We start from the raw sequence: 14041 nt of genomic DNA on the forward strand, positions 1-14041 counted from the left end.
AATTCAAAATTCGTTCTCACATATCCGACGCGCTCAGAACAGCCCTCGAATTATTAAGCATGCATGAATTACATTCATGTTCTCATGACGTCAGATCCTGGTTCTCGGCGCCATTTTATCACCAGATAACCTAAGTTTTTAATTTTAATGAAGGCAAATCGTAATTCTTTCAAATTACTCATGTCACGTAAATTAATTAAACGTAATCAATAATATACCTATTTTATTATCCAAACGTAAGAAAAAAAAAAAAAAATAAAAAAAATAAAACAACTGACGAACAACTTTTAGCCTGGTTGCATTAGTTTGATTTTCTTCCACCAGCTGACGCATCGTAAAATGACAATCCCAATAAGACACCTTCGCATTTTGCTGTTAGCCCCAACCGAGATACTTTATCCTGTGTCTATAAGCCGTTGAGTGCTCACCCATTTTCTTAGTCTTGGCTTACCTTCCGAGTATGAAATGAGTGCCGTGATAGTAGAATATCAATATTGAAAACTGAAAGAACTAAAGCTGTTTTGTTTGGGTACTTTTTACTTTCTTTTTTTCAATGAAAACTCGCAAGTGTTTAACACCAATCACTAAATTCACTCCCCATGGGATGCAGAGAATTGTTTGTGTGACGTGTACGAGTAAAACGAGCGTGATAGATAGCTTGTTCAGTTTGCTCTTGACCTGACCATTTGACCCCTGCAGCTTCACCAAATGCACATTTAATAGGTTCAATGGTTTCAAGGATAGACTTTTTGACTCGCCGTATATTTTGACGATAAATAATTACACGATTTTATACTACGAGTTGATATTGTTTGGATTTATGATGAGGTTAGTTATTTGGGTGTTGAAACTGTTATTTAAGAGGACGTTAGACCTTCCTATTTTACCGACTGTGTCAGCAAGCAGTGTTTTACACTTTATTTCACTTCTCGTTGTTGGAATAGTTTTGTTTTGTTTGTTGGAATTGATAAAAATTTTGGAAATGTTGGAGTTTACAATTGCTTGTGTAATGCAACTGAACCAAAGTTCGAAAAATCGAAAGCAAACATGAATACTAAAGTTGACGTTTCAGCAATACTGTTAAGGGGCTTATAAAGACGCGTTGTACACCTCGAAAACGCGGGGATGCAAAACTCCTATACCGTTCAAGCGATCAGAGTGACAATTGGGCAGTTGATGCCTTATTTTGGCAAAAAGTCGAGCGTCTTTCTACCTTTTTAAAAATTTTGAAAAAAATTTTACGAATTGGTTACCACTCACAGAAATTGGCCAAATTTTCACAGTTGCACTGAATAGATCGAACTATCCAGTATGATGCTACTCGGGGGTGATGAAACACACATTTTGAGCCCAGTCCCATGAGATTTGATGGTGAAATGACGAAATGGCAGCTGATCTGGTTTTCGATTACGAAGAACCCCGAAATCTCATTTTCGCGATATTTGTTACCGACCTTTCACGCATGCCGGTAATTTTTTACCGACATTAGACGCATGCATGCGCGTAATGTCGGTAACAAATGTCGCCAAAATGAGATTTTGGTGTTCTTCATAATCGAAACCAGATCAGCTGCCATTTTGTCATTTTACGATCAAATCTCATGGGACTGGGCTCAAAATGTCTGTTTCATCACCGCCGAGTGGCATTCAGTGCAACTGTGAAAAATTTGCCAATTTCTGTGGGTGGTAACCAATCTGTAAAATTTTTTTCCAAATTTTGAAAAAGCAATAAGACGCTTCACTTTTTGCCAAAATAAGGCATTAACTGCCCAAGTTTCAGTCTGCAGTTCATCCCCGCGTTTTCGTGGTGTACAACGCGTCTTTATAAGCACCTTAACTGAATCATCACTTAAGCACAATTGGCATCTCTGTAATAACTACCCAAAGTTAATAATAAAACGGTTCTAATACTCAATGTTCGCAAAACGAAGTGTGAAAAATGAATTACTGATTCGATCGGTAAAACAGGAAGGTCCCTACATCCTATTAATCACACTGTCCTAACTGAGAAGCGGTGCTGTTATACGGAAGTTCGAAATTCTCTGGGCGTTTTAACATTTGTAATTCATAGTTAAATACTGCAGTCCATCCGTTCAGAGCAAGCTCAAGTAATTATCATTCGAACTACTTCGTCTACAATGTCAGTCGAAGTGCAGGTCGTGCTCTACTTGGCGGTCCAAGTGTCTACTCCTCGTCGTTTCCTCCGATAGGTTAGAGGTACGTCGACGTTACACAATTCGAAAGTTTGACAGCGGACAAGTTCAGCGGGAGACCCATTATTCCGGTAAGCTCTTGTAGATTGGTCGACATCGACTACGGTTTTGGTTTAACGATATTGGAGAATTCCGGTTTGACGCCGAGGATCATTGAGAGTCCTGCAAGGTTATTAAGTTAGCTAAATTTACTTGGGAAAATATTATAGCGGAACATGTTTTCCTAGAAAGTTTCATTAATTTGATGGGCTTGCGGATTGGCAGTTGAAAATTCGATTTGACAACTAACCATTATACCAATAGCAGAAACTACCGCCTTGTAAACTTCCTTGAAGAGACTCTGAATGACCTACGCTAATTCATTCGCTCGACGTCACAGGCGTCGAAAGTGCCTCTTTGTAAGCCAGCACAAAGTCTCTTTCTCCCCAACAGTTGTATTCCTCTCGTACGAAATTGTCCGAGCATCTGAGAATTTCTTACTTCCGAACCAACCTCAGCCTTGGTTGGCTGAAAGGAAAGCCTGAGTAGTCCAGTATTAAGAATTCGCGTCGGTTCTAGAAAACGATGAATGGAGAGCAGCTTTTGGATCCCTATACTTTTGACATTTGAATCGATGGTGGTGGAATTCAATGACTCGAACTGTTCATACTTTTTGATGTCACAGTGTTTGAGACCATCGTCAGAAGCATTTTTTACATGACAAAAATTTCTTTCAAGTATTGAAATATAAAATAAACTTTTCATACTGTCGAAATGGAAGCTTCCGGTAGAATTGTGCCTACAGTTTGAAATGAAAACGACGTGTCGATGTTCAGGGACGACGGTGTGACTATGCGTGGTTACAATGTCCTTGCAGAGCTTCAGAGACATCCAGTAACGCTGAACTATAATTTGCGGAGTGGAATACCAATGGAGGCTTGATCGTGTCCCAAATCACCGAGCTATTGTCGAAGCTTTCAAGAAAACGGGAGTGCAACTTGTGAAAATTATCATCCGTAGGTAAAACTCGGTAAAACGAGATTACAACTTGGGAAAATTACCATCCGTAGGTAAAACAGGAGAAAAAGTTTATCTGTAAAAAATGAAAAGATTGACAGTAATTTCTTTACTGTGAAGGTAAAATAAGTGTCTTACACAAAATGGTGAGATGGAAAATCTGCACTAGCATAAAATTTATTGAATGCTTTGCGTTATGCATCCCTTCATTTTACCAATTTCACCCTCGAGTCGATCGTCGCGCGGCTTTGTTCGTTTCAATCAAAATTCTAGAAGTGATTTTTTGCTGCCTGTCGCGACATTCTCTTCGTTCTGATTAGAAGTTCAATATCACTGCAGGATGATGAAAAACTGATCTCAAAGGTTGTCCACAAAGGGCAAAACTGACAGGGTGCACTGAGCGTTTAATCATGGAAATAGGTGTGTGTAATGTTACAAATGAGGCCGAGGGGTGGAGTGAAATCAAGATTAACGAAATTACAGCACAATTGAAAACTTTTGGAGGGATTTGGACCTAAGAAAGGAAAAGAGATGAAAACAAAAAATTAATTTTCACCTACTTACACGTAATCACTATTATTGCCGACATTTGAAGATGCCTTTCAACAACGTAAATTTCATTTTGTTATGTAAACGGTAAAATTCCTTTTCCGTATACACTGTGTACGTAACAAGAGCTCGCCGTTCTTGTTATATCGTTCCTTCAGTAGCATTGAAAAATTTTATTTGACGTTAGAAGGAATATGAATCCGCAGCCTTTGTTTCTGTACGCACCAGGTTGAATATTTCAATGAACAATCCCACGCCGGCATCAAATTTACCCTGTGAAGTATACCTTGTATCATTGTGTTGCTTACTTTTATGAGATTCCTAATTTTTTATATCAACATTCGAGTCAGGTGGAACACCTTGATTCACGGATCTCTGTCCTTTGTTCCCTACGTACGCCGAGGAAAAATATTGCGTTGAAATTAGCTGGTGCGGACCATTACAGAATAATTTATATAGTCGATTCGGTAATTAGGCGTCAGATGATGTTACATCGACATCAGAAAGTGTTTAATTGACATCAGTTTGGATAGTATTAGACTGACATCGGTCTAGATGTTATTAGATTGACATCGGCTTAAATAGCGTAACATTGACATCAATTTAGAGAATAGAAGATTGCCATAGGATTTTATTAGATTGACATCAGTTTAGATGTTATTAGATTGACATCGATTCAGAGAATAGAAGATTGACATCAGATTTTATTAGATTGTATAGATCAAACATCAGCTTCAATGGTATTAGACTGACATCAGTTTAAATGGTATTAGATTGAGATCAGTTTAGATGGTATTAGACTGACATCAGTTTAGATGATATTAGATTGAGATCAGTTTAGATGGCATTAGACTGAGACCATTTTAGATATAATTAAAAAAAAAAAAAAAAAACTTACAAAATACTAGATTGACATCATATAACATTAGATTGATAAAAATAAGACACTGGTGTTACATTGGCGCGTGAATTTCACATCGAAATTTTCCTTACATTATTGTATCATCAGAAAACTTACCGTCCTTCTCAAATTCTCCTTAACCGTACAAACCGTTGGTGTCGTGCAAAAATTTGCAGACGATACAGTGTGCATTATGCGAATGAAATTTCGTCAAAGCAGGTCAACTTCAAGTCAAACTGTAATCGAAACTCCACAGGAGCAGGATTCTAAACTGTTTATATACGGCAAAACTTTTCCATTCAGATGCTTATTGTGCTTGTTGATCCTTCACAGAATCTAAGAATTCAATGGACCGTAGTAATTTAAAAATAAACTAAAGATATGTTATTAAAGAAATGTCGATACCATCTGAAGCGCTCCATATTCACTTACACATTTCTCATTAGTCTCGTTCAGCTCATTTCACTTCAGATTCTTTCCTTAATTGTATCTACTTCCATTTTTTTTTTTTTTTTTTTTTTTTTTGCTGCAGATCGTTTTAGACCTGTTGCAAAATCTTCTCGGATATTTAGCATTTGGATTTAATCTTGTACGAATGGTTAATGGTAATGAAGATACGTACATCTACGATGTTTCACACATCGCATCGACTATGTTAAACGTATCATGCAATCATTGGCTCTATCGACGCTTGAGACGTAAAACTAAGGCCTTTTTCATACTGGCAGTTATAAATAGGTTTTATAAGTAGTTTATGACTATAGTGTAGAAAAGCACGTTGATCAGATGGTGTGATACATATTGAAGGTAAAAGGTGCGTGAATGGGCCTGTCGATATCAGAACCAACCGCGTTGATTGATCGAGTCGGATAACAAATCATGAACCATTTGATCAATTAGTTACGTTGATCCAACGTTTCGTGAAACAGCAGTTCTAAAGTTAACCTTACTTATGGGAAAACGAACAGTGATGATGATGATGATGGCTTTTTTCATTTTGGTACAGATCCATTTGTATCTGTGCATGTATAATAGTCCCGCTAGTCGAGAGATTAGCAACTTCGCAAAGTGGAGACTAAATGTGTTTTGCATTCGAAGTAGAAACGATCGTCCGTTTGGCGTCATTGAGACGCGAGAAAAACACACGCGGCTTCGACCTAGCGCAACGTAAATATTGTTACAGCTGGTGCTGGCCACAAGTGCCGATGTACATTACACAACCACATGGAAAAATGCATGCTCACGTGTAGGGACAGACGGTTCTTGTATGCCCAAGGCATTGAGACGACACGAGTGTCATCAAGCTTTTGCCCACCGATCGCTCTTGTCTGAAGACTTTACGTTGGTAATTGTACACGGTATACAGAAATTGAAAACATACTCGATCAAGAGAGTTTGTATTTTGCAACATTTCGAGGCTCTTCGATGGGTAAAGTAATTCAATATATTCTGTATAACTGAGGGTGAAAATTTTTGTATGGTGTTGAAGTGATGATTAAAAAAGCTAATTCCAGAGTAACATCATTCCGGAATGATGATGAAAATGGGAAATTTCTGCACAAGGGTCTTAACATTGGCGTGAATAGATTATGCGAATTTTTAGCCCTCATTACGAGACTTGTAAATTGCTCGAATCGTAGGCTTGAGAGGATGTTATAGTCCGTCTTTACCGACAGAGTAAATTTACATTCTTTTTTACCATGACGCAATACTCAGTGCAATTCTACATCCAACGCCGAAGAAAAATTACAAAATTCTTTTTTTTTCTGTGCAAAATTAAAATCAGGTAACGTAATTCTACAATCAGCTGTAATTCTATTACGAGAATACATTTTCTGGCCTTCTTTTCGCTCGGAACAAAAAAGTTTCAAGACATTTTCCCGCCGACTACGGTATTTTCACATTAATGCTTCAACGGCTTTGCTAATAGTAAAAATAAGCGACATTTTACTCAGTCGGTAAGGTTACCGATCGAGTGATATTTCACTATTTTTCGCCATTATCAAAGCCCATGTAACAGTGATGTGGAAATGCCATAGTTGGCACAATTCCACATAGAATGGGGGATAAAAATATCCTTCATCTTTTTTTTTGTCAGAATAAGACGAGGTAATGTATTCCTACAATCAATGGTAATTCCATTACAGGAATACATCTTCCGGCCTTTTTCTTTTCGCTCGGAACAAAAAAGTTTCAAGACATTTTCCCGCCGACTACGGTGTTTTCACATTAATGCTTCATTGGCTTTGCTAATAGTAAAAATAAGCGACATGTTTTACTCAGTCGGTAAATACTGACTCCTGCATCCCCTTAATTAAGAGCAAAGTTTTATGCAGGCTTGCCAAACCTCGGGGAGAAGGAACAGAAGCGACCCTTTAACCTCGAATGAAGGAAACGCGCTGGTACTCGGGGCGAATCAATATTTCAGAGAACATTCCTTCCGTCCTCGTCGTTGGAATTATACACCCAACAGGTGCACGGCAATAATAAGAATTCATCGAGGCTTTACACGCGTTGGCGCAGAAATGTGCTTTTCACTCGCTCTTTCGCCGATTTTCATAAAGTTATACCCACCAGACAGAAGTTTCGGTGAAAATAAATATCGCGTCTTTTTTACTTTTTCAATCGATCGTATATATGCGATGCTTGATCAATATTCACGTTACACTCGCCCTACAATCGTGAGTAGGTTGTAAAAAGTTAAAACGTGAGACGGAAATTTCATGGAAACTTTCAAATTCTATGATATAATCGTATACTTTTGACTTTTTTTTTTTACAGTCAAAATGGCGCGGTTTCATCCTTCTTACAATATTTCAAATTCGTAAATTGTTCACGTTTCTTCAACTTTACGAATTTTAATCGATAAAACGTTTTTCTCAATACTTTTTACAAATTCAAAAATACTTTTTACGATTTATCTGAAATTTGGCACATATTTTATCCTCGTAATCAGCTTTTGTGCAGGGGATCAGAGTGACTTTGAGGTTGAAGTTGGTTGCGTTAGAAAAATTGTTTTTTTTTTTTTTGTTTTGCAACTTGAAGATTTTCTAAAATTTCCATGTTTTGAATATCTAACTTCTTTTAAGTCGTTCTGAAATTGCAAAGTAATGATTTTTCCGTTGCCTTAACCTTATACTAACTTGAATCGCGTGAATCATTCAGATCCGAAGTCATAGACGATGTGAATTTTTTACTATTAAAAAACTTGCTAAAATTTGACTAATTTTTCTTTACACTCTAGTTTCCAATTAACTGATCATCAGTGTCGTGTTATTCGGTATCGAAGGTTTTCAATCATTGAAAATACCTGTTGACGCAAATCGCAGATGTGTTAAACCGTGCGAATTTCTGTTCGAATTTTTGCACCGTTGGTATATATCGTGTGTTTCAACGAATTAACGTATAATTAGTATTAAGTATAACGTGTATGTATGTAGATATATGTAGAAAGATCCAAGTTTATAAAAACGTGTTAATACGGTGACAAATTTTTATTTTTTTTTTATCTTATTTTTTTTTTATCACACACTAAAAAAGTAACGACGACAAAAACGTGACCATTACGACATATTTATACGTGGTTATAAATTCTTTTGTCAATAATAGACTTTTTTTCGCTTCGGTAATTATTTACCAAATGATTCATCTCTTCGACCGTAAATGTGTAGGTATATTCACCTAAAGTTATTATGGAGGAGTTAAACTGTGATTTCGCTTCACGATCGATTTATTTTTGAGCAAAATAATATTTTTTACAACTTCATTGAATCGGTTATTTTCTTTTTATTTGATGGTGAAGTTCAGGATTGCTATATTCTTTAATTTTAATCAATTAAACGATCCAATGGTCGAAAATCAAACGTAATATTGAACGATGCCGATATAAGTGGAAAAATGTGTGTTTCGCTAAATTTGTAGAAGAAAATATTCTGAATAAAACGATGATTAAAATCGTAGAGTAAAAACCACGTTTTAAGGGGTTATATACAGTTAAAATTTTGAAAAAATTCATTCTTATTTTTAGTTTATTTTCGTAATGTAAATATATTTCAGTACACACGGACAGAAAACTTCTTATCAATCCGGCAAATATTGAAAACTCGATATAAATTGAGAAAAAAAAAAATTTCCACTACATGTAAAGTGCTTCTGAAACTTCAAACTCGTTTTTCTCAAAACTGTGTTTTTAAAATCGGTGAGCAAGATTTTTCGGAAACGGCTTAACCGATCAGTCTTAAATTTATCACAAGCTTTGTTAATTACATTTTTTAACTATCAATTGAAGGTTTTTTCTCACCGATAAATATTTTCCATTTTATAAACAATTTAAGGTATAAAATTTTTTTGTCAAGAATCGATTTTTATTTTTCCCTTTCTTTGAGAAGTCGCTATTTTGACAAAAATTATTATTTTCCTTATTTCTTCGGTCAGTTACAAGATAATACATTATATTAATTACATTATTCGATTCAGAGATATCGTGCTTACCATGAGACGCCTTTTTTTATTTAAAGGTGCCCCCGAAGATCAGTTATAACAGCTTTTAAAATAATTATTTTTACAAATGAAAAATGTTAATATACAGTTAAAATTTGCCATAAGTTGTGTAAAAATTTTTTATTTCAATCAATTAAAGCGTTTTCTCAAGAAAAATTCTTGAAAAATCGTTTTTTTTTTCTTTCTTTTTTTCCCATTTTGGGACTCCTGACTGTATATATAACTCCTTAATGTACAAGGCTCTTGAAAAATCAGCTTCAAGGATCAACGCATGAATTCATAAAACATTGAATACTTAACGAGTTGGTATTATAACTTTTTTGACAAAAAGTTAAATTTCAAAATTTTCCAATTTCAAATGAATGTGATATTCAAGATTAAAATAACGACGCGTGTTTTAGACTTGATCTAAAGAGTTCATATTTTTCGAGGATACTTTTTCTATCGAACACTAACACCAGAGAGAGAGAGAGAGAGAGAGAGAGAGAGAGAGAGAGAGAGAGAGAGAGAGTAAGAGTGAAAAAAAAAAGAAGAAATTATTTTTCAAAACCATCCTAACGTACATTTAATTTACCCTGATTGTAAATTGAGTTAAAAAAAAAAAAAAAAATTAGCTTATCGTTAAACAGACAATCTTAACTTGCGATTATATAATTATATTGACAATGAAATGTTATTATAAATCTGAAACAAAACAAGAGACCGTATGAGAAAAATTCTTCGAGATTGTTTATCCACGAATGTGATATGTATGTACATAAATATATATGTTACACATACGTTGTAGAAATATGTTTCATGCTCGGCGTCCGTCCCGGTTAATTGACTCGCATATTGCAAGTTCATCCATAATTTAATATTCCCTTACTGAAGCTCGCGCGTAATGCATCGCTATTCGCTATTCGCGGTGCATCGAGGTGCATCCACATGCATTCTACATGTTACATCTAGTCATAGAGAGAGAAATTCATTCAACGCTTGTTTATCAACTGCGGATATCCGAGGGATATTTCCTTTCTAAACTAAATAGCAGATAGACGGAGGAGAAGAACCTTGTAAATTCAATCAATATTCTTTTGCAGCGTTGAACAGAGATAGAAAATCATTTCCATTATTTCCCCCACGGGGGGGGGGGGGGGGGGGGGGGGGGTAAAAAAAACCTAAAAAAAAAAAAAAACAACTAAAAAACAAAAAAGAAAACTTGTAGAAAATTATTATTGTCAATTTTTGTAATTTATAATCAATTATTATCTATGAGAATGTGACCAAAAAAAAAAAAAAACAAAAAACAAACTTTTCAAAAGAGAGAGAAGAAAAAAAAAACATAACAAAGAAAAAAATCCGCCGAACGTCAAAAGTGATAATAAACTCACGAGACATCTTGAAGTAGAATTTTGGAAAAAATTCACACGAAAATTTAAAAAATTGAACATCAACTTTTACAGTCTTACGTGTACAGGTTTATAGAGATAGTTGTAGAAATTTGCGAATTCATATTTATTTCGAAAGATTTTTCGGAACTGTTTTACGATTCGCAAAGTTTTTTTTTTTTTTTTTTTTTCAACACCAAAATGAAGAGGAGAAAAAAAAAAACGTCTCGCGAAAAATCTGGAAAAATTCTTCACCACCATTCGATGTGACGCATAAAAATGTTTCAGCAACCGTTCATATATAGTAAAATGAATTTTTCTTCTAATTTTTGTTACGTTTTTTTTTTTTTTTTTCATTGGGAAAAAGCTTGAAAACCGTCAGAATACAGAAAATCGGCCCAATTCGGTTACAAGAGTAAAAATTTTTTTTATTTCCGACGCAGGATTTTTCAGAATTTTTTGTAAATTTTCGAAATTCGAAATTGAGACGAAAAAACCAGCAAAAAAAAAAAAAAAATCGAGCAACTTTCAAAGTGAAAAGCCCTAAATCTGTGGGTAAAGGTTGAGGGTAAAATTCAAGTGAAATTGACGTGGAATGTCCTATATATACACATGTTTCAGATTCAGAATTCATTCTCTAATTGAAAAAGCATACATATATACAGCAGAATAATAGTTCTCCTCGCTTTCGCCGACGTTTTTCCACAGACAATATTAGGAGTTTTTTTTTTTCTTTTTTTTTATCGTCATTCCATTACTTTCTCTTTTTTTTTTTTTTTTTTTTTTTTTTTACCTACGAAGAAACGGTTCACTCGCTACAGTTGCCTTTTCTTACTTTTCCTGCATTTTTGAAATATTTATATGTACACATGCAACCCTGGACGTATTTTTTTTATTTTTATTTATTTCTTTCTTCCTGTCTCGCGAATAAAATAAGGAAAAATAAGGAACGTCTGTGACGAAGAAGAGAATAAAAAGAAAGAGGGTAAAAAATAAAATATTTAGATCTTCAAGAATTTTTCCTTACCAAGCACACCGGAAAAGTTTCCTCTTGTGAAACTTTCACTCTTGTGTTTTCCTTCCTCTTAATTATAATATGCTTAACGCGTTGTAAAACAAGAAGCTGTTCAATCTTCCTTAAATTTCACTGATCCGATGTAATGTGTGGATATATATATATACATATTGAGGCATTCCATGCGGTTTTGAATTGAATCAACTTTTTTTTTCATATAATTAAATAATTTGACAAAATTTCAATTTTTCTCCAGAGTAGACAACTTTTCGACCGTCCGAAACCGCGTGGAATGCCTTATATATATATGATATATTCACCATTTTCCTCCTCGATGATTGCCCCCGCCCCTCTTCTTTTTTTTTATCCTTTTGAATGATTTTGACGATTTTATTCAACGTAGGTACATGAATTTCTTTTTTTTTTTTTGTTTTCACCCTTATATCGACACGTCTGCACTTTTTGTGTTAGCAATAAAAAAACAAAAAATGTTAAACCTGATGTATCGAGCGTGGAATATAAATTTGTGCGGCTTAAAAAATCGAATCCATCCGGTTTTAAACGATTACAATATCGAGGAACGGTTTTAACTAATTTTTTTTTTTGTTTTTTTTCTCACGTAAACAAATTGAAAGGGGTTGATATTTATTTATATACCTATACGATTGTGTATTATACGTATATGCGTATTGTGTAAATTGGAGAATTTGACGAGGGGTTAACGAAAATAGATAGTACGTATGGGGTGTACATAGGGGGTGTAAATTCCGAAAGAGAAAAAAGTTGACTGGTCGAAAAACCGAAATTTTTTAGGTATGAATTTCAAAATGACGAATCATCAGTTTAACGAATTTTTTATTTTCGATAGAGCACCCTGTTTTCCCAAAAGTTCATTTAACCCAACGACTTTTTTTTATCCAAAAAAGTATATTCAGAACAGTCGGCATTCCGAATGAAAAATGCAAGTTCCGAGGATTCAAAATTGAAAGGTGACTGGTATTTCGAACAGCCAAAAAACGAGAGAAATTATTTTTCGAAAGTCAAAAGTTAGAAGGTGTAGAATCTCGGAATTTTTGAAATTCGTCAATTCAATACCAGTTTTATCAAGATTATATATCATTGTTTTAGAATTAAGACAATCGTCCGTGTCATGAAAATGTTTCACATTTTTATAGTCTTTCTACGTTTTCAACCGTCGGTAATTCAACTTCCCGGATTTTACCCCCTCGATTTTTTGATTTTTCGAATTTTTTACCCCACTCATATAGGAGAAGCCGATCCACGACTGAACCCATCAAAAAATTTTGACAAAAGAATTTTTCTTCTTCATAATACTGAGGTATTATAAAAATTTTATTTAATATCTGTTGAATAAAATTATGCAAAATTCATAAAAAAAAACATTTCCAAGATTAAAAAAAAAAGGTAATTTAAATAAACGTCATTTTCTCCGAAATATAATTTTTTTTTTTTGTCAACATATGTATTGATAGATATAGTCAATTGTTTATTAAATATCGGTAGAATTAAAGTTGTTGGTAAAAAAAAAAAAAAAAAAAAAAAAAACTTCGCAAAAATTTTTTGAAGAGGGTCCGTCGAGCTCTCTATTTTTTTTTCCCTCCTCTCTCTACGTGTGTAACACCTTGTATGTGTATATTCGTGTATAAGGTAAAATATTTAGGTTTGATACCGAGAATAAAATGAGCACGAGAATTGAATCGAACAAGCTGAAAACCTAAAGCAATATTATCTTTGATATTTTCAGGGTGGACCTCACAGGCCTGAAACAACGAGCCGCATCCTGTTCCCGGGATCCAAAGGAGCAAAGGACGACGGACTCGAGGCTGTTTTTTCAAATTAAACGTCGCCGCGTTGGCTCAGTTTATATTTCGGAAAATCGTATTTCTTACGCTAACGGCGGCATCCCTGAGTGTCGAAAATACGCGGTTCGTTCTTTTAGATTGATTTCAGACGAAAAGATATCGTCGCCAAAGATGCGGCTGTTCGTTAAGATTTTCCCAAACGAAATCCGCACGTCTGGATATTTCAGCCGTTCGATTAATCTGAGTCGTTTACTTTCGTGACTAATTCGGGTGATAAAAGGATTTTCAAAATTTTCACTCTTTCGTAAGATGTAAATAAATAAAAAAACAAGATACGCCGGGTGTTTTTAGTTTTGATTAGTTTAGTTGGAGAAATCGAATCAGTGAATTAGTTTGAAAGATTAAAAAAAAAAAAATCGGTTTTCGTATCGCGCACAAATTTTTTAGGGGATTTTTAACCCTTCGAGGAAACTCGATTTTCCCGAGTGCAGCGAGCTCAGGCACGAGATCGTCGACGGTGACGTGATTTTATCAGAAAAAAACCGAGGTAAGTTCATCAAAAGAATGACATTCTTACTCTGCAATGGCGGTTAGATTTGCAATTCGTATCGATTTTCCAAGGGAATCAATTCCGAGTTAAAAAACTACGAAACTTGAAGTCGTGGTAGTACTCCT

At 34.8% G+C, this 14041-nt stretch overlaps 1 protein-coding gene across 2 annotated transcripts in view; it reads left to right on the forward strand.

Annotated features, from left to right (window-relative positions):
• LOC124414268 (5-hydroxytryptamine receptor 1-like) overlaps positions 1-14041 on the forward strand; it is a 97798-nt gene that overhangs the window by 31655 nt on the left and 52102 nt on the right. For both annotated transcript variants that reach the window (XM_046895285.1, XM_046895286.1), the window contains exon 2: positions 13309-13913. The gene's annotated coding sequence lies outside the window, so the exon portion shown is untranslated. The remainder of the gene's footprint in view (positions 1-13308; positions 13914-14041) is intronic.

The sequence above is a fragment of the Diprion similis genome, chromosome 13 (assembly GCF_021155765.1).
Source record: "Diprion similis isolate iyDipSimi1 chromosome 13, iyDipSimi1.1, whole genome shotgun sequence".
NCBI classification, from domain to species: domain Eukaryota; kingdom Metazoa; phylum Arthropoda; class Insecta; order Hymenoptera; family Diprionidae; genus Diprion; species Diprion similis.